Below are 13,620 nucleotides of genomic sequence, written 5' to 3' on the forward strand. Positions count from 1 at the left end.
AAACACAAGTTTGCCTTGAGGTGAAGTGGAATTTTCAGAAGTGGGTTTTCGAAATATCTGTTTGAATAAGGGCTAGAATATCTCCAGGGGAGGCTGTGCATTGGAGCTGTCATGCTGGTATTAGAGTGACATTTCCAAAGTGAGGGATAGGATTTAGTATCCGATTACTGTGCTGCCAATAATGGCAGTTGCACTGTTGTAAAGTGTAGGGATAAGTATGTTATACATTCTCAATATGTCATACAGCCAAAATGTTTTTTTTTTTAAAATTCAAGTACACATGATGAGTTTCTGGAAAGACCCTAGCATTTCATAGCGGGGTTCATGCATTGATTAGCAAATCACTGATGTGCTCCTTCACTCAAAAGCCTAAGGATTTATTAGGGGTTTTTTAATTGTCATTGTTTGCATTTGATAGTGCTGGCTTATGTATTAGAAACAGACCCAGGAGAGTTGCAGCAATTCATGCTGGTGGTGTAACAGAGGTACATGTGCCCAAATATATCTCCTTGTTTTTCAGTGGGAGCGTGTTCCCACTGTCTTTAAGTCAATGGCAAAAATATTGTTCTCTTCTTGTGGATCAGAGGTGGRTACAAAGCACTGTTTCCCCACCCCATCAAGTCAGACTGGTATTTTTTTCAGTAGTAGAAAGGTGATATATGCAAGAAAATAGGGGTGACTTGTAAAAGCACCAGTCTAAYATTTGGGCTGTAGATAAAATAAATGTAGTTTAGGTACCACAAAGGATGGGATGAAAGAAGATCCTCAATACACCTTGACTCACCCAGAAATGCCCAAAAGATGATACTCTAACTTCAGTGTGTTCTCTCATCAGTGTTCACAGCCTTTCTGTATCGCTGAAGTATTTGGTTTGGATATATTTATGAAGATTGCCATATATTACTCCAGGTCTAGCTTTTGTCTCAAGTGACACTTACTGTGAACAAATTAGCACTGAAGCCAAATTTGTTTTGTTGTGATGTCTCTGCAGCAGGTACAGCTTTTGTAAACAGATGCTGCAAGAGAGGCARGTTTTTTGCATCACTCTAGATCTCTTGAGAACTAAAGTGTTCAGGTGAAWAACTGGTTGAGAGACAAAAGAAATACTAAGTGAGAAGTATTCTCAGACTATCTCTTCTTAGAGATTCCTTATTTATAGTCTCTGGCACTTTTCTAGAATTTTTGGTTGAAGGTGTTCCACARTAATTCCTTTTCTTTAGGCTTAGTTGAAATCCATTCCACTTCTACCACATGTAACTCAGGAGGCTAACAAGTACTYCATGACCAACTTTTTAAATTTTTACATTCACAGGCAAGTGCCAGGTAGATTTAAAAAATGTAGGTTTTTTTGTTGTTGTTTTTTTTTTTTTCACGCACTTCTTCCAACTCTTTGGTAGTAATGTTTCATTTTTGAAAACGACTGGCACTGACTGCAGCACCCAGTGATCTCTGGTATGGGATTGGAATCACCACCAGACTATATGCTCTCTGTTACTACAAGGTGTTATGCTGGTAGGAAGGAGTTCCAACATATCTGAGTCTCCTGCAATCTCCAAGATGCACCATGAGCAGCAGCACACTCTTTGTTGGGCCTTGTGTCAGCATTGGTGGTGAAATACTGATGAGCAAACATGCACATYCTTTCCGTACTTGTCTCTCCAGGTTTTGTGCCAGATCCTGTTTTGGTATATCCTACCTAATCCTGACCACTTCAACTACCCCAGTGCTGGCACAAATGATGAAGAAAGAGGATTATTTGAAGCAAATGCCCTAAACTTAATCTATGGMCACAATCTTCYTACTACGTTGAGCTGTGACTGATARAAATGGGCAGCAAATGCTGATGTAGCCTTTGTCAACAAAATTTTGGTGGACAAGTGGTAATGGACTTCACCCTAGGCTTGCCAATCCTAAGCCAATTGCTGTGCAGATAAAAGCAGCCCTTTCAAGCTGTTCCATTGGGGTTTAAAAGCAAAACTGGGAAGGCTTCCCTAGGGAAGTTGATCTCTTGTAGTGTTTATTCTCACAAACCAAGAGCAGCAATTAATATCTCTTTCAGATGGTGAGAATGTCTTTCAGATGGTGAGAATAAACAGTCTTGTAGACATGCAGAGGAAATGGAAATGACACACGAATTTTAATTAACCTACTTCTCCCTGATTTTGCTCTGTAGTGCCAAAATGGAGCTGTGGAGATCCTTGGGTTACATACCCTGGCATCTTCCTGAGCTGCTGGCTCAGTTGAAAGCAGGTGAGTTTCACACGTGTACCTGAGATCTGTGTGTTTCGTGGGGGTTGATTATCAGAAAGGTGTCTGAGCCCTTGTTGCTTTTGCTCCATCTGCATATACTCTGATAACCACTTTGAAGATGCCCCTATTTTTGAACACAACCATAAGATCCAGAAATCTCATAATGATGATATTTATTATKATAATGTTGACCATTGCTCTGATTACAGTCTCCAGTGTAGTCTTCCCTGGACGCTTCATGTATGCTGATGTAAAACAGTGTGGCAGAAAATCTGATGTCACCTGCAGCTGCCACACGGTATATCATGGGAGAAGGTGTTAACCCTTTCTAGAAAGATCTCTCCTGTGAAGGACAGAGGTCTTCTTGGTTGGRCAGCTTACTCAGCCTGATTATTCACGTCTGTATCTGCTTGCCAGCCCCACTTCTCACTGCGGTGACTGCTCCRTGGAATTGGAGAAGCAGTAATTCTCGGTTTACAGCAGATAATTTTGACCCATTTTCTTGGGCTATGCTGTATTTTATCATCTTCATGTCCTCTGACATCTGGTCCCATGAAAGTGTTGAGCCACAGCAATATGGGGTTTCTATAAATACRTTTCTCCCATACGGAGATTGACAGCAATCAAGTTGAGAAGTGTTTCAGAGCCATGTGGGAGGAGGGAGGAACAAGGTGAAGGGGGAGGCAAGGTGTCTTATTTCCCCTCTCACCTCCTTCATCTCAAGCCCTGATGTCCTCCAGGATGTGTTCTTTGTGTTAACGGCAGGGGTGCTCCAAAGCAGCGGTAAATGTGGGCCCCAGATGTGCTAATTCAGTCTGGGCCAGGCAGGGGAAACRCACGTATTAAGTCACTCACCAGGATGTAGCTCTGGCAGCTCCAGTTTGGGCTAAATCTCTGCTCCTGTATCTCTGCCCTYGCCTCCCTGCCCTGGCCCTGGCTGGGCACCTTCCCTCTGGCCCTGTGACATGGGCACAGCTGGCCCCTTGCAGCTCTGAGCTGGGGCAGCATCTGTGTCGTGTGTGCCCCCTGAGCACTCCARGCAGCCTTGAGCCAGCTCTGGCCGCTGCTGCTGCACGGGGAGGAGGCCACAGGAGTGTAATGCAAAGTGAGAGAGTGCACTAGTGCAGGAAGCCTTTAGCAGAGATGGGTCGTGCCTTTAATCTGCTTAGAGGGTTGTGGAATTCAAAGCAAAAAATTGCTACCCCTTCCCATGTAGACAGATGGCCTCATAGGTTACTAGATATACCAAAAATGTCACTGTTTGAAAGGTGTAGGTATATATAAAATGTATCACTGTCCAAAAAAATGAGGAGGTTGCCCTTTCCTTTGTTCTGCAAAACACAGCTCCAGTGATCTGCAGCATGTGCTACTGTACTATTGATTTACTGCTTGATTATAATGACATTTCATAACACAAGTGTTATTAAAGACTTGTTAATCTTCCTTAAGGATCATGTTCCTCAAAATGTTTGAGCAAAATGCTCTGCGTTTATCTTTAAGTACCTATTAAAATAAACTCAAATGACTTGCTGTATCAGGGTTTTAATTACAAGTTGTTCTCCTTAGCGCGGGGCTTGTGGCTTCTTTCACGTCCTTACAGGATTTCTGAGGTTTTACCCAAGCCCTACTAGACTTCCAGTGTTTCTGTCACCCCTTCCCTGTGTGTGTCCCTCAATCCCAATGCAGAGAGAACAAATACTTTCTGAAACATGCCTGAGTCGAAGCTAAGTGGATTTTGCTGAGGTTTGTGAGGGATGATGGATTAACAGCTGTCCTTGCGAATCAGCACAGAAAATATTTTTTAGTATATGGGACACTGGTGAATGAGTTTGTGTGCACCAGGCAAGTGGCATTAAACATCCACGTTGTACCAGTGTCTAGAGGTGGCAAGAAGCTTATAGTCCTGTTTTCCAACATCAAGAACATCTCCAGTGCAAAGCAGATATTACATCTTCAGCAGCATGGTCTACTAAACTTTTTATCTTGTGTTATTTACCTGACGTGCAATGGGGGACTTGTTTTTAAATGACAGTGTCTCTTGAGATACTTCATGAGGGTATGAAATGATTTCTKTGAACATGTACTTGCAGAAGGAGGTGCAGGACTCAGATTTTCTACCTGTAGYGCCCTATAAATGTGAGCAGCAGTGAGTCTTCACAGTCTTATGCAAAACTCTTYGATATGAATGGAAAGTCTCCTACAATCCAGTGCCAAAAGTACTGTGGCCTTCTTTGTGCATTTAATCTTTGCAGTTTAATTTAGTTCGAAACCTGATTTAAGCTCACGTATAAAGAGTGTTGTAAATGATCTTTTCTGTTAAATCCAGTTCTACATTTAGATTAAGTTTGCAATAGTCCAGACACAGGAGTGGAAGAACAGGCTGCCCAGAGAAGCAGTGGAGTCACCATCCCTGGAGAAATTTAAAAGACATGTTGATGTAGTTCTTAAGGACATGATTTAATGTTGGACTTGGCAGTTCYGCATTAATRGTTGGATTTGATCTTAGAAGTCTTTTCCAACCTAAATGATTCTATTATTCTACAGAGCACATATCCTTTAACTGTGACTTTACCATTTTTAAGAACTGTACAAAATTCCATCAGAAATGCTGAAAAAGGCTGAAGCCCTTCCTCTGCTTGTAATGTTTGAAATGGGCTTTCTGTTTTTCTTGAAATGTTCACAGTCTTTTCAAGTCAGGATCATATACAGAATATTAGTGAAAGATAAGGAAAAGCAGTTGGTGAAAAACATACAGGCATCTCTTGTTTTTGCAAGGCTCTCTTTCTTCTGATGGGTAACAAGAAATGGATTGGTTTTTCAGGGTCCTTGGGCAATTTGTGTGTCTGTTTTCCCCTGGAGAGGTGACAGATGGTGGAAGAAGGAAAAGCTCAAGTCTGCCAGGATGAGAGCCTGCACACCAGCCACTGCCCTACACAGACAGGCTGAGAATGTTGGGGCTGTGCAGTCTGCAGGACAGAAGGTTTTGTGGAGACCCTATAACAACCTTCTGTTATCTGAAGAGGCCTAAAGGGAAGCCAGAGATGGACTCTTCATCTCAAGAACTGTAGTAAYAGGACAARGACCAATGGGTACAAATTGAAAGAGGGGAAAGTTAGGTTGGAGATTAGAAAGAAYTTCTTTACTGTGAGGACAGTGAAACACTGGAACAGGTTTCCCAGAGAGTTTGTGGATGCTCCAACCCCAGCAGTGTTTAAAGCCATGTTGGATAAGGCCTTAAGCATCCTGATCTAGTGAGAGGTGTCCCTGCCCATGGCAGGGGAGTTTGAACTAGATAATCTTTAAAGTCCCTTCCAATCCCTTAGCATTCTGTGATTCTATGTGCTCTACAATTACACCTTTGTAATTACGTAGATTCCTCCCCTCAGCCAAGAAGGGGAGGAGCTGGTTCTATCAAACCAGAACAAACCTGTCAGCTGTACATAAACAGGATTGCCTGAAACCTGGTGTTGGACTSATTTGACCTTCAGTGTAGGATTTCTCAGGCTGAGTTAGGTGGGAGAAGCTTCATGAACAGAAACCCTGTGCTGCCTCAAACCTCACATGGGCAAGTTTGGTTGTGCTAAAGGTGCAGTGTGTGCCAGCAATGCCCCCTTGGAGGCTTAGAGCAAAGCAGTCCAATTAAACTAGGACCAGTTGTGAATGAAAGAGGCCTGGGAAGAAGAGGAGAACCATGAGGACGGCGAGAGAGTATTCACGGTACTGAAATTAAGTGCTTTGCGTTCGGCTGTAAATTGTGGAGGCAGAAGTGGGTACCTGCAGGTGCAGCTTGCATGGTTGTGCTTTATCAGTACTCTTAACTGGCCATTCATTGAGCAGGGCAGTCAGAATAGCCACAGGGGCTTTTCACTGCCTCTGAGTAGCAGAGGTATGAACATCTGTCATATTTGAGCTACGGAATTCCTCCTGTTACCTTCCACTGGTGGAAACWTCCTGATGACCGAGTTCCCTCCTTTGCGTGCTTAAAATCCAGAAATCACTCTATTTTCAGTGAGTTTCTTTCTGCCTCACAGTGCTAACACTGAAATATTTTATTTCCCACCACAGAATGTTTTTTTTATGTTGTCGTTGATGATTGTTTTCATTTTTGGTGTTTTCTTTTATCGTTTTGAGTCAGCTCTCTTAAAAGGGGAAGGTTTGACCATCTGGTTCTGGGAAGGCTCAGGATCTAACAGTCATGGCTGGTTTGCACATCATCCCAGGCCAGGTTAAAATAAACACAACCATCCTTCTTGGAAAATAAGATGCGCCAGGTGTTAAACAACCTCTGTGAGCTCCAGGAGGAGAGGATGAAATTTRTGCAGCACTTGAGAGAGATCTAGGGATTAATGGAGGGGTGTTATAAAATGAAATTCTAGCTTCCTTTGTGTCTGATGCCTTATTYTGAAAAGGAAAGGATGGAAGAAATAAAACCCAGTTAAGAACCCARGGGATAACAGTAACCCTGAAAACTGTGGGCTCCTCATCAGAGGAGCTTGCTTTCTTTTTTAACGTAACTTTTTTCCCCAATATGCTGAGTCTCTAGGTGTGGTGTACAAATCACCCTTCTGACAASGAATGAGGACATTCTCAGAACGGGCCATGAATTGCCATACACAAGAAAGTGTAATTAGAGAGAGCCATCAGAAAGACCTGCACAGCCCCTTTCTGTGGGGGCGCAAGGGCAGGAATGCTGTGCTTTCAGCCGGCATTGTTCCCCTCACCATTCAACTGGAGTGGTAAACTGTTAAAATTTCCCCCAGTCCCCAGCCTGCTGATTCGTGCTCTATCAGGGGATGAAGTTTTGTTTCTGCTTTTTAAGGTCAATATATCTTCCAGAGTCTCCTGCTCATATACTTAGTATTTTTTTTTCTTCCTTTCTTTCTTTCTTTCTTTCACAAACATTAACGCTTCTTTTTACCCTCTCTCTTTCCTTCCAAGTAGCCTTTACCCTGCTTGTATGAGCAGCTGACAAAGAGAATAAGTAATTTCTTAGCCTTTCAGTGTTGAACTGCTTCTGTTTTTGTGAGTGGCCTTTGCACCTGTTGTGATAAGCAGAGCTCCCTTCACAGCAGCACTGAAAGGGTGGCAATCTCTCTCCCCCCTCCCTCCCCACTTTAAACTTACTCTTTCTTTCTGTGAATACCAATAATTAAGGAAAGCGCTTGAGTCTGCGCTGGATTCTTTAGCCTGACAAAACCTGGTATTTATATAGATTAAAATGAACAGGGAATGAACCAGRGCACATTTCTCATCAGCTTGGTGAGAACCGTCTGGAGCAGGCTTATTGTACGAACAAAACAGGATGACCAGTTCACTTAACTAAATTTGGCCTTACCCCACCCAGCCTGGTCTGTCCTGTTTATACCTCCAAACCTCCTTGTGTGAACTTGCCTCATCGTGTGCGACAAAGCATATAAAACGATGTGGGCTGCTGAGAAAAAAATCACTGCTATTTAGCATTTTTTAAAAAYGTGCTTTTCAGTGTGCTTTTTGATATGTCCCTTCTTGCTTTAATTTGTGAAATACTCGTAGTTGTGCAGCTTTATTTGCTCAAGTTTGGTCTCCTGGGAGCTTCGCTCACACACTTTGGGCTCTCCCTCTGCCAGTGGCTGGTGTGCCAGCTCCAAGCCAGGGGGACCCTTGGCACTTGAGGAAGGGTGACAAATATCTTCAGTGACCGACCCTCAGCACAGGTCTCAAAAAAGGGCACCGTGGACCAAAAAAAGAGAGTGGAAAGGCTACCCAGCTGCTCACACAATACAAGAGAAGGCCTTGGCTRCAGTTCAAAGCTGTTCTGAGTGAGTGTTTCAATTTAATTCTAAATTAAAAGCAGCCAGTGTTGTATAGCACAGGGAAAAGATTATGTATTAATGCTTTTTCCCCCTGACATAATCCTAATGATCGCACTAAAATAAATAAAAGTTAAGCCTTCTTCCTCTCTTTCCCCYGTTGCTATATTATGCTGTGGAGAGCAGCCAGGTTTTTGTAGGTGAAAAGAAGACGAGAGAGATCCCAAAACTGCCAGGCTGAGAGGGGAATGGTGCACCGCCAAGCTTCGCCTTGACCTCCTCCCTCCTCCTTTGCCATTGACACATTTTGCTGCAGGCTCCCGTTGAACAATTAGCAAGAGAAGAAGCCCTTTAGCGAAAAGTCTGAGTAAAATTGTAGTSACCAGCAGAAGAAAGCAGAGGCTGGTGAGCTGGTGACTTACCAATGTGTGTGTGGGGAGATGTGCCGGACGGCTCCTCCAGAAACCCAGCGGCCTGCTCCTGTGGGAGCAGGGGAACGCTGCTGTGCTGTGCTCTTGTTGGAAAATGTCTTCTTGAGAGTCAGTGGTGATAGTGATACTCCTTGGGATGCTCTGTGGTCACATTTCAGCAGGCTGAGGGGAGCAGTCACCTTTGGTGGAGGCACAGCGGGGTGGGACCGCAGAAGCTGCAGCGTGAGGCAATGCAGCCCTGGCCATGCTCTGCTGGAGGAGCCATGGGGTGTGTGATGTCAGCTCTCCCTCAGCCCACAGGGTACCCCAGGAGCACTGAACACTCCCATGAAATGCAAAGCCATGCTCTAGGTACAGTGCCATTTAAGACATATGTGGTAATTTAAAAAAACAGCTGGGAATTAAACCCCAAATAAATCACTCCCCCTTCCTCCTGCCTCTGGTGAGAGAGGGACAGAGACTACGGGGTGACAATTTACGGAAAGCAAGCAGCAGTGCAATAAGAAAGGCACAGCAACAGCATCAGCAACAGCAGTACACAAAGACGGTGGTTTACACATAAGAGGTGTTCACCACCTCGACTCAGCCCCGTGTGGCCGCTTCCACTGCTCACAGCAACACTCTCAAGTTATTCCGGACACAAAGACAAGATGCCCAACAGGGTTAAAAAAGCATCTGGACAATATTCTCAGGCACATGGTGTGACTCCTGGGGATGGTGCTGTGAACAACTTGGAGTTGGGCTCGATGATCCTTGTGGGTCCCTTCCACCTCAGCTTATTGTGTGATACTGCGAAGATGGCAGGTGCTCTCTGTCACCAGTGTTCCCTGTCCCCAAGCCTGAGACAACAAGAAGCAATGAGGAACAAACCCGCAGAAGCCACATCATCCAGATACAAATGTTGTTGTTTAGCACTTTGCTGAGTGTTTGACTGTGTTTCCTTGGCATGTGCCTGCAGTATCCCAAATTCCCGTGACCCCAACCCAGCATGCCAAGTTCCTCTCCCGATGGCCCTGTAGGAGTAGCTCAGCAGGGGGAACTGCTCAGACTGGGAATTCCCTGCTGAGAGGGCTGAGTGCTTGCAGGCATGCAGTGGGTGAGGGATGCTCCTCTSTGCTTTGGCAGCCCCTGTGGTGCTTCTGGTGGGGGCTCCTCAGCTGCTCTGAAGCTGGAACATCAGGCATCAATGAGCAGCTCAGGAGGGTCTGAGCCAGCAGGGAAATGGAAAGATTACACTTCAGGTGGTCCTTGGGGTGTGTCCCTCCTGCTTGTCTTGCAGAACTGTAAATAAGAGACAATTTCACTTTTGTGGCTGTTTCACAAATTTCTGTTTTCTCGCTTCTTCCCCCTTTCCAGATTTGATCTGTCAGGGCTCAACATTGGTGTCCTTGTCCCTCTGTGCCTGCCCTGTCCTTTCCTTGGCAGATCTGATTGAATGATTTGAACTTACAARTACTTTGTTTAAATAGTACCTGTGGTGGAAATGCCTCTGGAAATGAAGTGCTCCACGTGTTCCCTCTGCCARCTCCAGCCTCTCCTGGGCACCCAGCCCTTGTCCAACACTGCAGCTCTGTGTAAGTCCCACTCTGCATGTCTGAGCACCTCCTCCCTGCCACCTCTCAGCTCAACTGGCAACGTCCTTCTGGAATATACTGCAATATACTTGAATATGAAACATGCTGGGAAATTACACAGTAAGGTTCAGTAAGGTTATGGCAAGAACAGAAAATTGTATTTCCTAGCTCCTGATAGTACCTGTAAATGACAAACTTTCACTRTTTCAAACTTGTATCAAGGGTGATCTTCATTAATTGCTCATACATTTGCTTCCTATGGCTCAAGGAGAAATAAGTACTARTTGCTGACCATGGAGACACCAGATTAGAAGGATTTTATTTGGAGAGACTTCCTGCCAGGCCAAATGCCAGGCAAATCATGTAAAGAAAACCATGTGCACAGACATGCTTGCCTAAATGTGTGGGAAAGGGGTATCCAACTGTGCAGCTCTCTTTGGATGATACAGACCTTAAAATAGAAACTTTATCCTAGAAAACTTAATGAGGATTCATAAAACCTGGGTATATATTTAGAAAACCTCGTGAACTTGCCTTCAGCTTGAAACAAGGAGATAACATATAAGTCCCAGAATATTTCTGCAGCTTGTACTAGAATGAGAAGGTGAGGGCCAAAATGATACAAAAGGGGAAAAATGCTTATACTGCAGATGAGRCTCTTCTTGGCAGGTCTGAGGACTGGTGGTTCTGCTTTCTGTCATGCAGGACTCTCTGTGATGTGCATTTGATTAAAACTCAGCGAGCGTTTACACGCAGAGTCCTACAAGCATATTTCTGAGGCCACAAACCCTCTATCAGTGTCAAGTGAACTACACTGCAGAATCAGGGTGCCAGGATCCTGAATTCCTGGGCAAGCTCCCAAAGGGGCCTGTCCATGAAGCACAGGAAGGTGACTGCTTTGGTTGAGGATGGAAAGATGACAGACGGTGATTCTGAGAACAAAGACGTGGACACATGCAAACGGATTTAGTTTGATGGGGGGAGGGATGGAAAGGAGAGAATAAATTCCATCCCTTCCTTCCTGCCCACCTTATCTTTAATTTAAGGCTGATGGATTGATTACCATTTGTTATGATAAGTCCATATGTGTACAGATCCAACGGTAGGATTATGTTCCTCCTCCTTTGTTATTTGAAGTCAATTGCAGTTCATTAAATCTCCCTCATCAGTTCCACCACCTGCTCCTCTTCCTTCCCTGACCCGAAGTCACATGCCCATTTCCCCTCTTCCTTTTGTTTTCTGTTTGTTTCTCTTTTAATTACATCTCTTGATCTTTTCCCCATCAATTATTTTGAGCAGAGAATTGGTCAGGAAACATCAATGCAAATGAAATTGTGGTTCAGAATAGAAACAAAGAAATGTTCGAGGGAGCTTTGGTTTTCATTTTCCAAACAGCTCCGAACTTGTGCTTGAGATCCTGACATACCCTTTTCGCAGGGCGTSAAGTAGGGCTTCTGCAGCACAGGAACAGGAACCCCTTCCTACCTTCAGTGAAGGATTTAACAGGCTCCTGCAGGGCTTGGTGGAAGTTTTCAGCTTTTCTTGTCATCCTGAAAAATCTCACACTCGGCCCTGTCAGACCATGGCAGCACACAGGTGGAAAACCCACCAGCAGYAAATTAAAGGTAGAGGAAGCCTGAGCTCATTCCTTGGCTTTGTGGGCTTGGGCAGGCAGCTGGACCGCAGGACAGAGCTGCCTGCAGGACAGCCCTCCCCACTGCTTGCAGCTGAGTGAAATAGCTAGATGGATTTAATCAACAAAGTTTGTGATTGATGGATACTGCAGCCTCTTCTTGGGATCCCAGCCAGGGTGAAGGCGGTGGAGGGCTGGCRCCGTGCCGAAATGGGCTCAGCAATCCCACCACAGGTTGCACCGCAATGGGTTAGCAGCGTGTACAGGCCCAGGGGGATGGGAGTAACCAGCAACAGCTGAAAAAAAGGAGGGGCAACACATTAAAAACATTTAGGCACTCATCTGACCAGGCCCCTGTACCTCTCTCCAAAGCCAGTGTTTATAAACACAGTTTTTTTCACTCAGGTGAGGAGACAAGTCTGGACCTTGCTGTGTGGAACAGCTTGCAGCCTGTGGTTATGGGGGAGCTGTGCAAAAACAAAGGCAGGCAGAGGAGAAAGTACTTTTTCTGCTGTGGGTAGACAAGCCTCAGTTTCAGACTGAGCTCTGAAGTTTAACCAGCTGTTTGGCAGGCCCAGACTCATCCCTTTATTTCTATTCCCCTAGGTCACTAGAAATCTCTTCTTTCTCACTCCCATCTCCTTGCTTTGCAACTGTCTGTGCTGCCTGTTTGCAACAGTAAAACACACACACAYGGCTTTGGATGGTTTTTTGATCCCTAAATGGGGGCATAATCACAGCAACCAGGTGGCAGCTTTCAAGTCTGATGCCCCTTCTCTGGGGTCAAGACTTAAAGAAATCCATATGTTCACATTCATAGATGCACATGGGCAAGGAAACCTTGTGTCCCATTAACTGCCCGCTTCCGCTTCTCTTAAGTGCTATTCCCGGCTTGTCAAGGGGCTGTAACCCATCCATGTGCTGGGGTCACTGGAGTGTCTTCATCTGTGAGGTTTTATCATGCTTTAAAAAGCTTTTTGAAAAGTTCACCCAGCATTGCAGTGCCATCAGAAGGGTTAATRCTACTTGAGGCATTTCAGATGCCTGACAGGGGTTAATCTAGGCAGTGCAGAGAGGGATCAGGTGACTCTTGAATGGACGAAAGTCCAGTAACTTACTTCATTTTGGACAAGCAGTCGTTGGCCTGCATGCTTCAGCTGAATTTTATTCAAACCTCATAAATGTGCACATGGCTGGTGTTGTGGGTTAAGGTTTCTCCTTTTGTTTCCTTTCTTGGGRAATTTTTTTTCCCCATTTTGCTGCTGGGATACATGGATTGTCAAGTCATTCTTTTGATGGCTGGGCGATTGGGGAAAACAAAAMGAACCTATGCCCGAGGTGAGGCCACCTGGGGCTGAAGAGTCTCCCTGGGCACTTTTTCTGCCTGGCAGTTTTGGTTTTCGTTTTCTTTTTTTTTTCCTCTCTTTGGAGAGAGGGAAGTTCTCGCTGGAGTTTTGGGCTCAGGGAGGGTGTGTGTGTGGGGGGAGCGAGGAGTAGCCTCACTTCCTGCCCTGCTTGGCTCGGGGGAGGACGGTGGACCTGCTGCTGCAGAGCTCAGCATCTCTGCTCGTTGGTTCCTGTTTGTTGCACTGTGATCTTCTGCCCCTGTGCCTTGCCGGGACCCTTGAGGCTCCAGCTGCAGTGGTTGAGTTCTCCTGCATCCCATCTACAGCCATGGGATTCTGCTCGTCTTTTTGCCCATCTGGCCATTCTGGGGTTTCTTGCTGTCCAGAGGAGAAGTGAGATTGGCGTTTTCCCCTGACAGTTTTCAGAGGAACTTTTTCTCCATCCATCTCTGCCATTTTGTGTCCGCCATTGGCCACTGGGAGATCTGACCCAGCCGGGACCCGCGCCACAGCGCCCCCTGCAGCCGCCGGGGAATCATCGCACCCGCCCTGCCCGGCCGGGAGCCAACAGCGCCCCTGCCGGCTGGGACTGTAACT

This window comes from Malurus melanocephalus, unplaced genomic scaffold, assembly GCF_030028575.1.
Source record: "Malurus melanocephalus ecotype Western Australia unplaced genomic scaffold, MMel_1.1 scaffold_51, whole genome shotgun sequence".
Lineage (NCBI taxonomy): Eukaryota > Metazoa > Chordata > Aves > Passeriformes > Maluridae > Malurus > Malurus melanocephalus.